This window comes from Hemiscyllium ocellatum, chromosome 5 (assembly GCF_020745735.1).
Source record: "Hemiscyllium ocellatum isolate sHemOce1 chromosome 5, sHemOce1.pat.X.cur, whole genome shotgun sequence".
Taxonomy (NCBI): domain Eukaryota; kingdom Metazoa; phylum Chordata; class Chondrichthyes; order Orectolobiformes; family Hemiscylliidae; genus Hemiscyllium; species Hemiscyllium ocellatum.
The window spans coordinates 50,108,559-50,124,261 of NC_083405.1; the positions used below are offsets into that span (position 1 = coordinate 50,108,559).

A 15,703-nucleotide genomic window follows, 5' to 3' on the forward strand; every position below is an offset into this window, starting at 1 on the left:
TTATTCAAACTTAAAATTATCCATTCTTGGAAATTTCATTGTAAATCTTCTCTGTACCCTTTCCAATGCAATCACAATGTCCTTGTAATATGGACCAGTACTTTAGCTGAAGTCTAAAATTCAAGGATGATATCCCTGCCCTTATACTCTATGCCTTGATCAATTACAAAATGTATCCTGTATGCTTTCTTGGCCATAGTTTCACATGTCCTGCTACCTTAAGAGATCTGTGAACAGAAACCCAAAGGCTTGCTGTTCTTCTACACTTACAAATATATGAATTAGGGCCTGGAGTAAGGTATTTGGTGCCATAAGCCTGCTCCATCATTTGACAAGATCGTGACTGATGTGGTTGTTGGTAGCCATCACTTTTGTAGGAACAATTAACTTGACTAACCTTCTCAGAATCTTGCACTTTCCTTCTGTTGATCACCTTGCTTTGAGTACCCAATCCATATCTGTTGGCTCACACTCACCCAGACTGAATTTTATTTGCCACTTTCCTGCCTACCCTTCTACCTTCCTGCTTTTTTATGACTTCTTTCCTCACTATCAAACAACATGGCCAATTTTTAAATCATTTACAAATGTCTTAATCAAACCTCTACAAATAAGAGGACATAGATGTACTACAAACAGCAAGGGAACTTGTACTGAGGCCTACTGATTCCCACTAGACACAGCTTTCCAATGATAAAAAAATGACAATTACCCTTTACTTCCTCCAAATGACTCAGTTTTGGATATAATTTTCCACTTGCCCTTCGATCCCGTAAGTTTAATTTTTTTTGATGAGTCTCTCACATGGATTTCTGTATTGCAAAGCTTTGCTAAATCTATGTACATTATGTCCAACATGCTATCGTCATCAATCCTGCTCGTTATCATCTAAAATCAAGTTAGTCCTACTCCTTCTCAAAATACAAGGAGCCCCCGCTATCCAAAAGTACAGCATTCCCAAGAAACCTTTCATAAGCCGAAAATGGTATAAAGCAAAGATGCATGATTTATATGGAAACAAGTATCGCTGTTCTTTGTAAAAGCAAAAATCCTCTTCGGATTCATGAAAACGTGTACTAATGTAGGCCTTTCGTAAAGGCGAAATTGCATAAAGCGGACCTTCAAAGCGTGGGGAATACCTGTACCATATCAGACATTGCACTGCAATCCTTACATCATTTCCATCAGCTGGAGCTGAGGACTTCCTTCGTATAGTGGAATCCTGACTGGAGCCTACCCTGTATCATCAATGAGCTGTAACTAAACAAAACTAGTTCAGGATCAAGGCAGGATTAATGTGACACATAAACATGTTCCATGGTGTGCCTATTCTTGACCTATACATGCCATCCTTAGGCATACTGGTTTTCTCTGCCTGTTGAGATATGGGTTCCAGACAAAGATATGGCCTCAAAGAACTAAGTTAATCACAGGGAATTGAATATATCAATGATTACATGTCTACAAAAATATTGCCCTTGTTAAGGAGTTTCCATTTAAATCACAGAATTCAGCATGTTCCAATAAAGTTAACAAAATAGTCTAACTTTTCTTTAGTAACTATCAAATACACAGAGTAACTTCACAATAACTATCTAACTTCTGAATAACTTTTCAACTGATCCCATAGTTATTTCAAACACACCCCATCTATACTTCCTAGATGACTTACATCACCTGACCCAACCTTGATACCATTTGATACCCAGTCTGGACCTGAACCCTTCCCTTCTCCCACAACAGAACCAATCCTCCTCCTCCTCCCATTACAGACCCGATCCTCCTTCACCCATTACAGACCCAATCCTCCTTCACCCAATTCAAAGTCGACTCCTTTCTCCTTGCTCTCTATTTCCCTGCTTTGGATTTATCATGCTCCCTCACCCTTTTGCCCAGACCCCAACCCTCCTGTCAACCCAACACTCAATTTCCCTGGCCCCTGCCAGACCCAATTTCTCCTATCCTCCTTGACCTACCCAAATCACCTCTTCACGTAACTGACAGGCTGTCCAGTTGGCACCAGCCCCCTACCTACCTGGCACCCTATCCTCCTATTTACCTTTATACTTATACAGTTTGAAAACCTCCATCAAAGTGACTGAGGTCATGGACCTTATAATTCAGTACTCCTCAGAAAATTGCCCTACAAATATAACAGGGAGAAAGTGAGGATTGCAGATGCTGGAGATCAGAGCTGAAAATGTGTTGCTGGAAAAGTGCAGCAGGTCAGACAGCATCCAAGGAGCAGGAGAATTGACGTTTTGGGCATGAGCCCTTCTTCCTGAAGAAGGGCTCATGCTCGAAACATCGATTCTACAGCTCCTTGGATGCTGCCTGACCTGCTGCACTTTTCCAGCAACACATTTTCAGCTACAAATATAACAGCAGGATTCAGACACTGGGCCCATACGTTCGACATTGCTGTTTTGTTAGCCATGATGACTGGATTTTTGTAACCCATGAATATTGTAGTTTTGGAATTTTGTTACAAAATTATTTAGAAATATACACTAGTAATTAGAATGAATGTAAGTGCTAACATGGCAGTTTTAGGTTAGAAAAGATAGAGAAATAAGAAAAAGCATCGATATTAGTAAAATTGGTGATGAATCTATTGGAGTGTCACATAAAAGACAGCATGTTCTCTCATATCCTTTAGTGAAGAAAATCTTGTATTTATACCTGATCTATATACAATGATAGTTCTAAGCTCTGCTATTTCAGAATTACCTGCTGTAGCTTGCAACTCACTTGTATCAATCCCTGAACCTAGGAATTTGTATTAAATACCAGTCTTTCCTATGAAGCATGTTACTTCATAAGAATTTTAAAAATTACTCCATCCTTCCATATCTCACATCAGTCTTGCTTATTAATTTCTGCTGCCATTCTTAATCCCCACCTTGATTTTGTATTACGACACAGTTCTATATTAAACATTGCTGATCACAGTACATGCCATATTCTGTCAACCATTTGCAAGAAGAATTTTGCCCTGAAAACGATGTTTTAAATTATATGGTTTTAAGATCTTCTATATGTTTTACACCTGAAATTGCAATGTTGAAATTTAGATTATTCATGTAAAGTGAAAAAAAGATTAAGTTCTTGTCTCAGATACAATCATAATTAATGTATCTTTTAAGTAGATACATTTTAGCTAGATATCATAAACATTTAAAGGATTTCAAACTGTAGTTTACCCTTGTGGCCAGGACCATATGCTTTTTAAATATAGAAGTAGTTCAGGAGAACTCAAAAATAATCACGCTGATTTCCATTATGTTTAAATCCGAATTTAGATCATACTTTGTTTGAAAAACAGTTTCACATTCCCATTAGAGTATGAAACTAATTGCACTACTTAGCTCAGGAATTGCATGTGGTTGGATTTAATATGGCAGGGATTTATTTTTCAAATAGGTAAACTTGAGGATCAAGAAAAACAGGCCCTTTCATTGATGTAGCAAATCTTATATAAACTGTTAAAAACTTGGGGAGAAATTGATTTTCAGCAGTATCATCACAATGATTCTAATAACTTAATTTTAAGTCTGTTCAATATTCTTTTGAATTAAGTTAAAGCATATTTTTCAAAATGGTGACAAGTTAAGTATTTATTTTACCCTCAGAATTGTGAATGTGTCTTTCTTGCGAGTTACATCAGCACAATCCATGTGGAATTGCCTGAATTAGTTCAACCAATCAGAGTTTTGGAAGAGAGCTCTGGCCCAAACGATTAATGCTCATGTTTTTATGGGGTCTTTTAGGATTCATTATTGCCAAATCAATTCCCTCGTATAACTAGTCAGTCCCCCAGGAAGAATTGCACAATGCTGGAAATTGTGCTTCTTACGAAAGTGTCTTTAATTTGTATTCATGTTTTAAAGAATTTTTCATGTCAAAATGTTTTACTTACTAAGTATTAAAGGGGGAGGGGTTCATATATTAACTTACTGAGTGAATCAACACTTGGGCTGTATTTCATAGATTTTTTTAAAAAATGCATGAGTGGCTTTTGGATGCAGATATCCTGCCCCTTAGTTTCAAATTTTTTTCTAGCATGAAAAAGGGGACAAGTGATGACTCTCACAGGTAGAGAACACAGTTTCTGCAGGGCCATTCGAGTGGAGTTTAAACAGATCTTAGAAGTTCTTCTTACCTTTTTCCACTTAGTTCCTATGCAATCACCAGTTGATGACAGTCGATGTGTAATGGAGGGTGCAGTGTGAATGGACATGGAGGTTGATGGTACGCATTGACATGGGGAGGGCATAAGATTGAGGGTTGTGGAGTAGAACAGGATGCTTGGAGGGAGGGGAGGTGAGAGCATCGACAGATGAGTGGTAGAAAACCTATCCTAAGGGAAAAATCACCACAGTCAGGACCTAAAATCTAAATAAAGTCCAAGGGGCAGTGCCAAAAAGGGAAGAATCTGAAGGCACATCCAGGCCTCTGAGATTTTTAAAGGTGCAGCTGAATAAAAAGTGAGAACACTTTGAAGAGAAGACAAGATGTCAGAAGACTTTGAGGGGAGGAGGAGGAGCCAGACAAAGACAAGACTCCTAAGGCAGAAGAAAATTAAGTTACATGGTGGACATTCTCCGAAGGGCAGGAAAACACCTTGGAAGACTTTGAAGCCTATCTATGAGCTGGCATTATTCTGAAGAGTAAAAGCACAGAATTAGAACACTACAGCAATAAAAGAAAAATCCCAAATATTCACCCAGATTAATTGGACACCATAATCATTAGAGAAGGCAGCTCCGGCAGAGACCTTACCATGACCTTATCCATTTGATAATATTAGAGGCTAGCTGATGGGCCATGTGAGGGATTGCTAGAAATGTCAGTTTCAGTGCAATAGAACAACTTCAGGCTTACAGACGAAGGTGCTGGCAATTTATTCAGAACATTTGTATATGTGTCGGTCGAATATCCCAAGATCTCCTGCCAGGAGAGCTATGGCTGAAAAGCTCAGGATGGAATGAGTCTGAGTTGATGAGACTGCCAGATGAAGCATGTTCCAGCTCGTATTGCAATTATCCCCACTCCCAGCAGGACAAATCAGAGGTAGCCTGCATGACTGATAAAGCAGAGTGTGTCACTGCTCAGTTTGCAGATTCTCCCGTGATCTACGTTTATTCCTGCATGATCATAGGACTGTATGTAGGGCACGGGGTGAACACTGAAACCCCGTGCCCCCTTTTCCCTTCTCCCTTTGACTCTGATTCCAGTATGCATGCCCCACCTCACCCCCATGAAGCATTTATTTGTCACTTTGTGATCTTTGTGATTTTTGGATGTCCTTCAGGGAGCAGCCACGGCTCTTTTTGCCACTTTAGAGTTTGACAGTTACTAATCTCTGGCCACAATCTTTTGCTGGGCAGGACCCCAGGAATCTGTTTTCAGGGGACAGCTGCCCTCTCGACTGCCTGATTGGAATAATAACAGCAGCCAGATCTGGTGTATCACTATCTTTTGAGCAAGTGAGGAAGACATCTGATGAAAATGGAAGTTTCAAAGAGCCAAAGCCAATCTTCTGAACAGTCATAGTACTTGTCCATCCCTTGGTCACCCACAATCAGTTTCTGAGGTCAGCAGGCTGCACTCACTCCTGCCGCAGTTTTCCTGGGGTAAGATTTGGATTTAACAGGGCACTTAACTGAAGTAGATCTGTCAAGAAATTTCCTGACAAAGCTACACAGTTCCACAGCAAAGTTCTGGTCCTATGACTCAGGTTACTCACAGGAGGAGGATTGGGCACCATGAGTAATGTTTATTATTGTATTGGATTGGATTAGATTTCTCCTTTGGCCACACAGTAGGATCATTTAGGTGTTGACTCATGCTGTGATACCACATTCTCTTTTGATTGCCAGTTGCTAAACTCAGATCAGGCTTTATGGCTGATGCAATGACAGCAATGTAAAACCTGGAAACAAACTTTATGGTAGCATAAATTTTTAGATCAAGGAAAGTTTGCATTGTATCAAATATGTCAGTAAGAATTTCCTCAACTGAAGTATTTCAGAAAATATTTCATTTTAAAATATTTGATGCAAATCCTGAGTTGCAAGGTCCTAGTCTCTGAAATTGATACCAGCAAAATTCCTGTGGTCAGGGATATGTCCTTTCATTTGCCTTTGAGTGACAAAGGCCTGTGTTATCTGCATATCCAGAAAGTCTGGCTGTGATGGTTGATCAGAGAGGAGAGGTGATTAATCCATCCTGGGAAAAAAATCCTTTCCTGCTCCCTGCTGGCATGTACCGCCGTGTGATTTACACATACATCCCTACTCAAAGACCATTGCATTTTAGGTCAATTTTAACAAATTCAGAGGTTCCACTTCCAAGAAACAAATCTGGAAACTTTGGCATGTTTCTGGAGCCCATATGGTCCTAGCAAATAATCCAGCTATTGTTACATATTTCTGTCAAAGTTGTGACAGGGATAAGTTGGAACAGCTTTGCATTTGCTTTGTACTGATTCTGGTTCAGACTTGACACATCATGTTTTCCTCCATTTCCATAATAACCACACATCAAGCATCCTTCATTGTTTACAAAACAGACACATGTCAAGGATGTATTCACTATTATCAAAAGTTGTTTCTTTATACAAAGACGATACACTATACAGTAGTGCCTCGACTTACGAACTTAATCCGTTCTGGGACCCGGTTCGCAAACCGAAAAGTTCGCGAACTGAATCAATTTTTCCCATTGTTCAGATAGTGTAAGAATGCTTGAACATAGCAACGATCGCTGTTCACAGCGCACGCACCAAAGATGAACTGAATGAGATCATGTGGTGCCCGAGAGCTTTTGCCTTCAACAAGCACGTAGCAAAGCAGAACAATGAAACCACGTCGTCGCACACGGGCTTTTGCGTTCGTACCTTCATTCGTACCTTGAATTTCGTACATACTTTGAAGCAAAATTTTACGTACACTCCTGTTCGTAAACCGATTTGTTCGTGAACGGGGTAGTTCGTATGTCGAGGCGCTACTGTAGTTTGTGGAGGTATACAAGATTCACATTATCCAACAATACACACTGCCTGAAGCTTTTACTCAATTGGTAAAAATCTTGACAAATGTGTTTGTCAGCAATGGAGTTTCTGACATTAGAACTAAGACAAAATGTAGTTAATTTAGATTACAGGAAATGCTGTTTAAATTCTTGCAGCTATTAATAGTTCAAATCAGTCTGAATATGATTAAAATTACCATTTAGCCACCATGCAGAAACTCACATGAGAATGATGGCACCCAAAGTATCCTTTCCATTCCCTCACCCACAGCAAATCAGGATGTAATAAATAGGCCATATAATTTGTTTTTTATTTGGCAAAATATAGTTTGAGAAATAGGTATGGTATTGTGGCAGAAGATGGAACGTCATCGATTCATATGGTAGAGAAATTTACCATCACACAAATTGGTTTACTGGGCTAGAAACAATTTTCAACAGCAGTTGGGGCTCAGTGCAGTGTTAAAACACCCAATTATGCCTTACTCAACAAGGTGTAACCTTTACAGTAAGTCAGATGACCCAAAAAAAGTTCATGTAAATTCAGTGATTTTTTTTCAATTCATTTCCATCTGCAAGAATTTCAGCAGTGTGCCTATTGGAGAAATCACTGACCATCACTAGATGTCCAAATTGAATTGTGTGTGTGCAGATGGTGGATGTTATCGTCAATAATTTCCTTCCCGCCACGGGTTGGACAATTGAAATTTTTGCAAATCTAAATTACTGGATTGATGTTTACATTTATGCTGGCCTAAAGGTATTGTCATGACAAGAAATGCTGACAGTTGTACCATTTTTACAATTGCAAAATCTAGTAAAATTAGCGATAGTGTTTTTTATGGGTTCAGCTTAGGAATGGCACGACTGTGATAAAACTGTCAAACATATTACTTAAATTACCTGACCATTGTAGCATGCAAGTTCTAACATTAAATGTTGTTACATTTATAGCTTGGTAGCTCTGCCAGCACTTTCAGAGAATCAATCCAGCTCTTCCTGTGATTCTGACTTTCTGATTCAGGTGACCAATTGAATCGCAGTTATCCATGAATGAAGCAGTGCTGCTTCTTAGACAGCAAATGAGTTAAGAAGTTGCTTTTCCTCAGTCATATGAAAAAACTTGTGCACAAATATAGTGTAGCATACTCAGCTACAGAAAAATCTGACGTAATAATGCCACACTCAGAGAGTCAATACAAATTGTCATTTATGTAGGCATCCCTTCAGAAACACTGGACATTTGAGGTATGGAAAAATGAAACTGAGGCAATCGACATTGTTACATGTGGAAAGAACTGGGAAGAATACATCAGTCTTGGTAATGGGGTAATTCATAATTCTTGATATATAAATGATTTACTATGGTGCAGATATGGACATTAAAAGTAAGTATAGGACAAACAAAAAAAATATTCAAGCACTGGCCTTTGCCTTTTGTGACCTGGGCTTAAATTCGGTTCAGACTGTTCAGATTCATGTTTTTCTGCTTTGAGTGTCAATCCAATTCCTGGTGAAAATGATCTAACATATTAATTGACAAAGTAATCAGCAACTCAAAAATTGAGTATCAATAGTAATTTGCACAGCATAACATTGACAGCTTAATCTGCAATCATTTGAATTCTTGGATTGATGAGTTTATCATGCTCGTCTTGGCTCTTGCTGCAGAAGTTGTCAAGTGCTTGTTTTTTTAGCTGTTGACCAGAGGAGGGCAGCTTCATACAATAAACAAATTCATCATCAAGTGACTTCAGCTTATAAGTAGACATATGGGTGGAATCTTTCCACTCCCTGGTTTGACCATTAAAGAAAAATCAGCAGTTAGTGGGAGAGTGTACAAAGATGTTTGTGTGTGTGAGAGTTATGCTGCAACTTCTCAGGCTTCCATGAAGTTATCATATCTGAATATTGTCATGAGGTCTTCTAGAAACCCCGGGAGTTGAGAAGAATCCTGAGGAGTCTCCTTTTTACCCTTCTATCATCAGAAACCTTCACTTTTTCAGAATGCACATAGACGGCTGAGTTGCCCAGTGTGACAGCGTTGACTCTGCAAGATTCTTGGATCTGTGATCATATCTAGACAAGATCAGGAAAAGATGCCACATTTCCTTCCCGAAAGGACCTTCGTGTTCCAGATGGGTTTTAGCACCAATCAAGAGTATTTACTCTCCCCTGTTAGGCTAGCTTTTCTTTCCAGATTTTTATTGAATTAAACTTTTGTCATTTGCCATTGAGGGAATCAAACCCATCCACATTCCCTGAACATTAACCTGCAGCTCTAGATTATTAGTCTAATGAGTGATTTTACCACCACACCACCATCTCCCCATTAAAATATTTCAACTGAAAATGAGAGAATCACAAAAGTAATGATGTCTGGATTACTACCTGTGTCATAAGTAAACTGATATCGAGTAAATAAGATCAACAGCCTGAAAGCAACCCTCATAGGTTGGTATGGGAGAAAGTAAGTTCTTACTGAAATGAATTCTGCTGATTCATTTGGCTGATTGCTTGGAGCAGTCTTCACCTGAACCGTGCGAGGATCAGTATGTTATTGTGTTGTTTGACTGGGGCTTCAAACTAGTGAGGATTGATTCACATGAGGGAGATTTGGAAAGTTAAAGAAAAAGGAGTATATCAGCAGTGGAGGATAGTGATACCAGTTGCAACAATCATAACAGGAAAGAACAGAACATAGAACAATAAAAATGTATCAACAGATATTTAAGACAGAGGTAGGTAGGTTCTTGATTGTAAAGGAGATTAAGGGTTATGGGAAGAAACCGGGTGAATGGGGATGAGAATCTTATCAGCCGTGATTGAATGGTGGAGCAGATGCTATGGGCTGAATGGCCTAATTTCTGCTCCTATGTCTTATGCTTTTAAGGTCTAACATGATCAGTGCAGGTGAAAAATGGTTTTATGTGTAACCAGGGGAGATGAGGTCCAGATCAAGAAAGATTTATAAATTCAAAGATATAAGTTCAGGCAATATAACGTGGATAATGTGGATAAACACAAGCTAAGTAGGACAGGAACGGGGAGGCAATTTATCTCTAATAGTACATCAGAGAGAGTTATGTCCATGTAGGCATTTGTAGTAAAAAAAACATGAAATTTATCTGCAAGTGTGCTGCTTCCACAAGAAGATAAGGGACTATGTATTGTTCCTGCTGTGACTTAGATAAAATCAGATGATGCACATTTTCAGCTGTGCAAGATGGTGTTGCTTTTTGAAGCAGTGAACAAGATACTTTGAGTTGAGTGGCATCAATTGGCGTTGAGTTAAAGAAAGAATGATGACCAGTATTCTCTCTAAACCTTTTCCCTCTGCATCGACCTTTTGAGGTCTATTCACAGCAAATAACTTCCAGAGCTCGCAGCCAATGCTGTCATCTGTGCTGGCAGACCGATTGGCACGTGCAGAACATTGGAGCGGCTGCACACATGCACAGCTGCAGAGCTTAGAGGTTGACAACAGCCCTCAGACTGACCGAAGTGCAGTTTGCTACAAATCTTTCAGCACAGTACAGTCTGAGACATCCAGAGCCTGTGAACTGAACATACCTGTCCCTTGCCCTGTCCCTTCCTGTCCACGTGGAAAAAGAGTTTATAGAAAACAAGAAAGCTTCAAAGAGAATTCTAACAAGGAAAGGTTCAGGTCCACCTGATTGATAATTGAAGTGAGGAATAACCATTGGTTTACAGGTGTCAGTGTCATCAGTTTGGAATCAATTCATAAGTCTTAATACACTGCAAAAATCATAGAACAATTCACTATGGTTTTATGAAAGAGAATTTTATTTGACAAATATGAGATTTTGAAGATTTAGTCAATAGTGTACACCAAAGGAGAACCAGTAGATGTAGTATACAAGGATTTCCATAAGGATTTGATGAGGTGAAATGCAAAAGGTTAAAATGCAGCATAAGAACTCTTCTTTTAGTTTATTCACTCACAGGTCATGGGCATCACTAGTTTGCTAGCATTTTTGCCCATTCCTAGTGGGCATTGAGAAGGTGGGCTGATACGTAGTATGGATAAAAGATTGATTAAGGGACTGGAAGCAAAGAGTAGAGGTAAATGGATTATTTTTAAGTTGGCAGATTGTGACTACTGGAATGCCACAATGATCAACACGGGGACCCGTGTTACTTACAATCTGTCGGGAAGGTAAGTGGGGGCTGCCGGGAAGGTAAATTTTCCTCTTAAAGACTAACCTCATGGATCAGCTGCCTCCATTTTCAGCAGCAGTGGGAGCAGTGAGAGCGAGAACCAGGGGGCTGCCGGGAAGGTAAATTTTTCTCTTGAAGACTTACCTTGTGAAAGTCAGAGCGAAAGCTCAACAGGAGTGGAAGCGGACACACAAGGATTGTTGGACACATCTGATATATTTGGACTGTGGCTAAACCTGAGACACTACATGTTTAATGTTTCCCACCTGTCATCCTCCTCTAACCAAAAGAAAAGACAGTGTTTAGAGACTTAGTAAGGTAAGACTTTTTTGTTTTATTTTTCCATTTATTCAATCTTTTGTGATAATTTAGAGCATAGGGGATGCAGGCTAGGGCAATTGCATGCTCCTCCTGCAGGATATGGGAGGTAAGGGTCACCACTGGGGTCCCTGCTGACCTGACCTGTGAGAGGTGCACCCAACTCCTGTTCTTCACAGACCGTGTTAGGGAACTGGAACTGGAACTGGAGCTGGATGAACTTCAGATTATTTGGGAGGCTGAAGGGGTGGCAGAGATGAGTTACAGAGAAGTAGTCACACCTAAGTTACAGGACAAAGGTAGCTGGGTGACCATCAGGGGAGGGAAAGGGAATAGGCTGACAGTGCAGAGACCCTCTGTGGCCGTTCCTCTCAATAGTAAGTAGACTATTTTGGATACTGTTGAAGGGACGACCTACCAGGGGAAAGCCACTGCGGCACTGGCCACAGTCTCTGGCAACAGTCTCTGGCACTGAGCCTGGCTCAGAAGGGATGAGGGAAAATTTGCTAGAGCTCTTCAGGAGGGTTTAAAATTGATTAGTGGAGGGGTGGGAACCTGAACCTACAGATCAGATGATGGAGTTGGTAGTGAACAGTCAGAGAGTGCAGAGAGTCTGTGAGGAGGGATAGGCATTTGATAGGGCAAAGATGCAGTCAGTGTGATGGGTTGAAGAGTGTCTATTTTAATGTAAGAAGTATCAGGAATAAAGGTAACAAACTCAAAGCATGGATCAGTATATGGAATTGTGATGTTGTGGCCATTACGGAGACTCGGATATCACAGGGATAAGAATGGTTATTGAATGTTACAGCATTTAGATATTTCAGAAGGAATGGGGAGAGGTAAAAGAGGTGGAGGAGTGGCATTGAATCAGGGGTAGCATCACAGGCTGCAGGAAGGGAGATCATCGCGGAGGGATTGTTTACAGAGTCAATATGTGTGGATGTCGGAAACAGGAAAGGAGCAGTCACTTTATTGGGAGCTTTCTACAGGGTCCCCAGTAGCAACAGAGACAATGAGGAGCAGATTGGGAAGCAGACTTTGGAAATGTGCAGAAGTAATCGGGTTATTGTCATGGGTGACTTTAACTTCCCTAGTATTGATTGGAACCTACTTAGTTCAAATAGTTTGTATGGAGCAGTTTTTGTCAGGTAGGTCCAGGAAGTGTTTGTGACTCAATATGCAGGTAGGCTGACTGTGGGGGGGGCATATTAGATTTGGTGCTTGGCAACGTACCATGCCAGGTGTCAGATCTCTTGGTGGGAGAGCATTTTGGTGATAGTGATCACAACTCCATGACCTTTACTATACTCATAGGGAGGGATAGGAGCAGGCGGTGTGGAAAAGTTTTTAATTGAGGAAGGGGGAACTACAGTCCTATTAGGCAGGAATTTGGAGGCCTAAATTGGGAACAGATGTTCTCAGGGAAATGCATTTCAGAAATGTGGAGATTGTTTAGGAAGTACCTGCTTATGATGCTGGACAGGTTCGTCCCACTGATGCAAGGAAGGGATGGTAGATTTAAAGAACCTTTGGTGATGAGGGATGTGGAAAATCTGGTCAAGGAAAAGAAGGAAGCTTACTTAAGATTTAGGAGGCAAGTATTAGACAGGGCTTTAGAGAGTTACAAGGTAGCCAGGAAGGAACTGAAGAATGGATTTAGAGTTAGAAGGGGGCATGAAAAAGCTATCGCGGTAGGATTAAGGAAAACCCTAAGGCATTCTACACTTATATGAGGAACAAGGGGATGGTCAGGGTGAGGATAGGGTGGATCAGGGAACTTGCACCTGGAGTGAGAGCAAGTAGGGGAGGTCCTTAATGAATACTTTGCTTCAGTATTCAATATTGAGAGGGACCTTGACCTTTCTGAGGACAGCATGAAGCAGACTGATTTGCAAGATCTGGTTGATGTTAGGAAGGAGGATGTGCTTCAAACTTTAAAAAACATAAGGATAGATAAATCTCCTGGGTCAGATGGCATATACTCTTGGTTACTAGAGGAAGTGAGAGAAGAGATTGCTGTATCTTTGGTGATGATCTTTGCATCCTCACTGTCGACTGGAGTAGTGCCAGATGATTGGAGAGTGGCAAATGCTATTCCCTTGTTCAAGAAAGGGAGTAGGAATAATCCTGTAAATTACAGACCAGTTAATCTTATGTCAGTGGTGGGCAATTTATTGGAGAAGATTCTGAGAAACAGAATTCATGATTTACTTGGAAAACAATAGTTTGATTAGCAACAGTCAACATAGCTTTGTTGGAGGGGGGGTGCAGGTCATGCCTCACAAATTTTCCTGAATTCTTTGAGGATGTGACAAAACACATTGATGAAGGAAGAGCAGTGGATGAGCTGTACATGGATTTTAGCAAGGTATTTGATAAGGTTCCCCATGGTAGGCTCATTCAGAAAATAAGAGGAACCCTGTTTGTCTGTATACAGAATTGGCTGGCCATAGATGACAGAGGATGGTGGTAGATTGAAAGCATGCAACCTGAGTTCGGTGACCAGCTGTGTTTGGCAGGGATCTGTTCTGGGACCTCTGCTCTTTATGATTTTTATCAATGACTTGGATGAGGAAGTGGAAGGGTAGGTTTGTAATTTTGCTGATGACACAAAGGTTAGTGGAGTTGTGGATTGTGTGGAGGGTTGTTGTAGGTTGCAATGGGACAGTGACAGGATGTAGAACTGGGCTGATAGCAGTTGGAGTTCAACCTGGAAAAGTGTGAAGTTATTCACTTTAGAATGTCGAATTTGAATGCAGAATACAGGGTTAAAGGCAGGATTCTTGGCAGTGTCCATAGATCAGTCAAAGTTGTCACACAAGTTGATAGGGTTGTTAAGAAGGCATATTAACAGAGGATTGAATTAAAGAGCTGCAAGGTTATGAGGCAGCTGTATAGAGTCTGGTTAGAACACACTTAGAACATTGTGTTCAGGCCTGGTCACCTCATTATAGGAAAGATGTGTAAGCTTTAGAAAGGGTGCCGAGGAGATTTACCTGGATGCTGCCTGGATTGGAGGATATGTCTTATGAAGAAAGGTTGAGAGAGCTAGGGCTTTTCTCAATGGAGCAAAGAAGGATGAGAGGCGACTTGATAGAGGTATACAAGGTGTTGAGAGGCATAGATAGAGTGGATAGCCAGAGACTTATTTCCATGGCAGAAATGTCTATCATAAGAGGGCATCATTTTAAGATAATTGGAAGAAAGCTTAGGGTAAATGTCAGAGATAGGTTCTTTACTCAGAGAGTGGTGTGTGCCTGGAATGCATTGGCAGCCATGGTAGTAGAGTCAGATACTATATAAGCAACACTTGGTTAGGCACATGGAGGTTGGTAAAATGAAGGGTATGTAAGTTTGTTTGATCTTTGTGTTGGCCTTTTTATCCTACACTATGAAGGGCCTGCACAGTGCTGTACTGCTCTAAAAGAGGAGGCAGTAATATATCTCATTTTTTCTGATGATACAAAGCTTGGCAGGAATGCAAACTGTGAGGAGAACATCAAGCAGCTGCAAATAGATATAATCAGGCTATGTCCTAGGCCCAACCATCTTCAGCTACTTCATCAATTACTTTCCCTCCATCAAAAGTCAGCGGGGGGAATGTTCACTGACAACTGGACAATGTTCAGTACCATTCCCATTTCCATACCAACTCCTCAGATATTAGAAAAAGCCTGTGTCCATTTGTAGCAAGACATCAAGGATTAGGGCTGATTTGTGGCAATTAATGTGCAGCATGCACATGCCAGACAAATGCTATTCCAAGAAGACATAATATGAACAATTACCCCTTGATTATCAATGGCATTACCATTACTGAATTCCCCATTATCAACTTACTGAAAGATACCATTCACTGGAAACTGACATGGATTGGTCGCATACATTCTGTGCCTAAGGGATCATTTAGAGGCTAGGAATTCAGCAGCAAGTAACTCACTCCCTGTCTCCCTAACATGTGTGTCCATCATTTACACGACACAAGTCAGGAGTCTGATGGAATATTCTCCACTCCCCTGAATGAGTGTTTATAAAATCATGAGGGGCATAGAAAAGGTGAAAGCAAAGGTCTTTTCCCTGGTGTGGAAAAATTCAAAACCAAGGAGCATATTTTTAAGGTGAGAGGAGAAAGATTTTAAAGGGACCTGAGGGGCAACATTTTCAC

At 40.5% G+C, this 15,703-nt stretch overlaps 1 protein-coding gene across 1 annotated transcript in view; it reads left to right on the forward strand.

Moving 5' to 3' along the window:
- The window catches only part of vwde (von Willebrand factor D and EGF domains), a 298,923-nt gene that overhangs the window by 256,638 nt on the left and 26,582 nt on the right, over positions 1-15,703 (forward strand). The gene's annotated exons all lie outside the window — the stretch shown is intronic.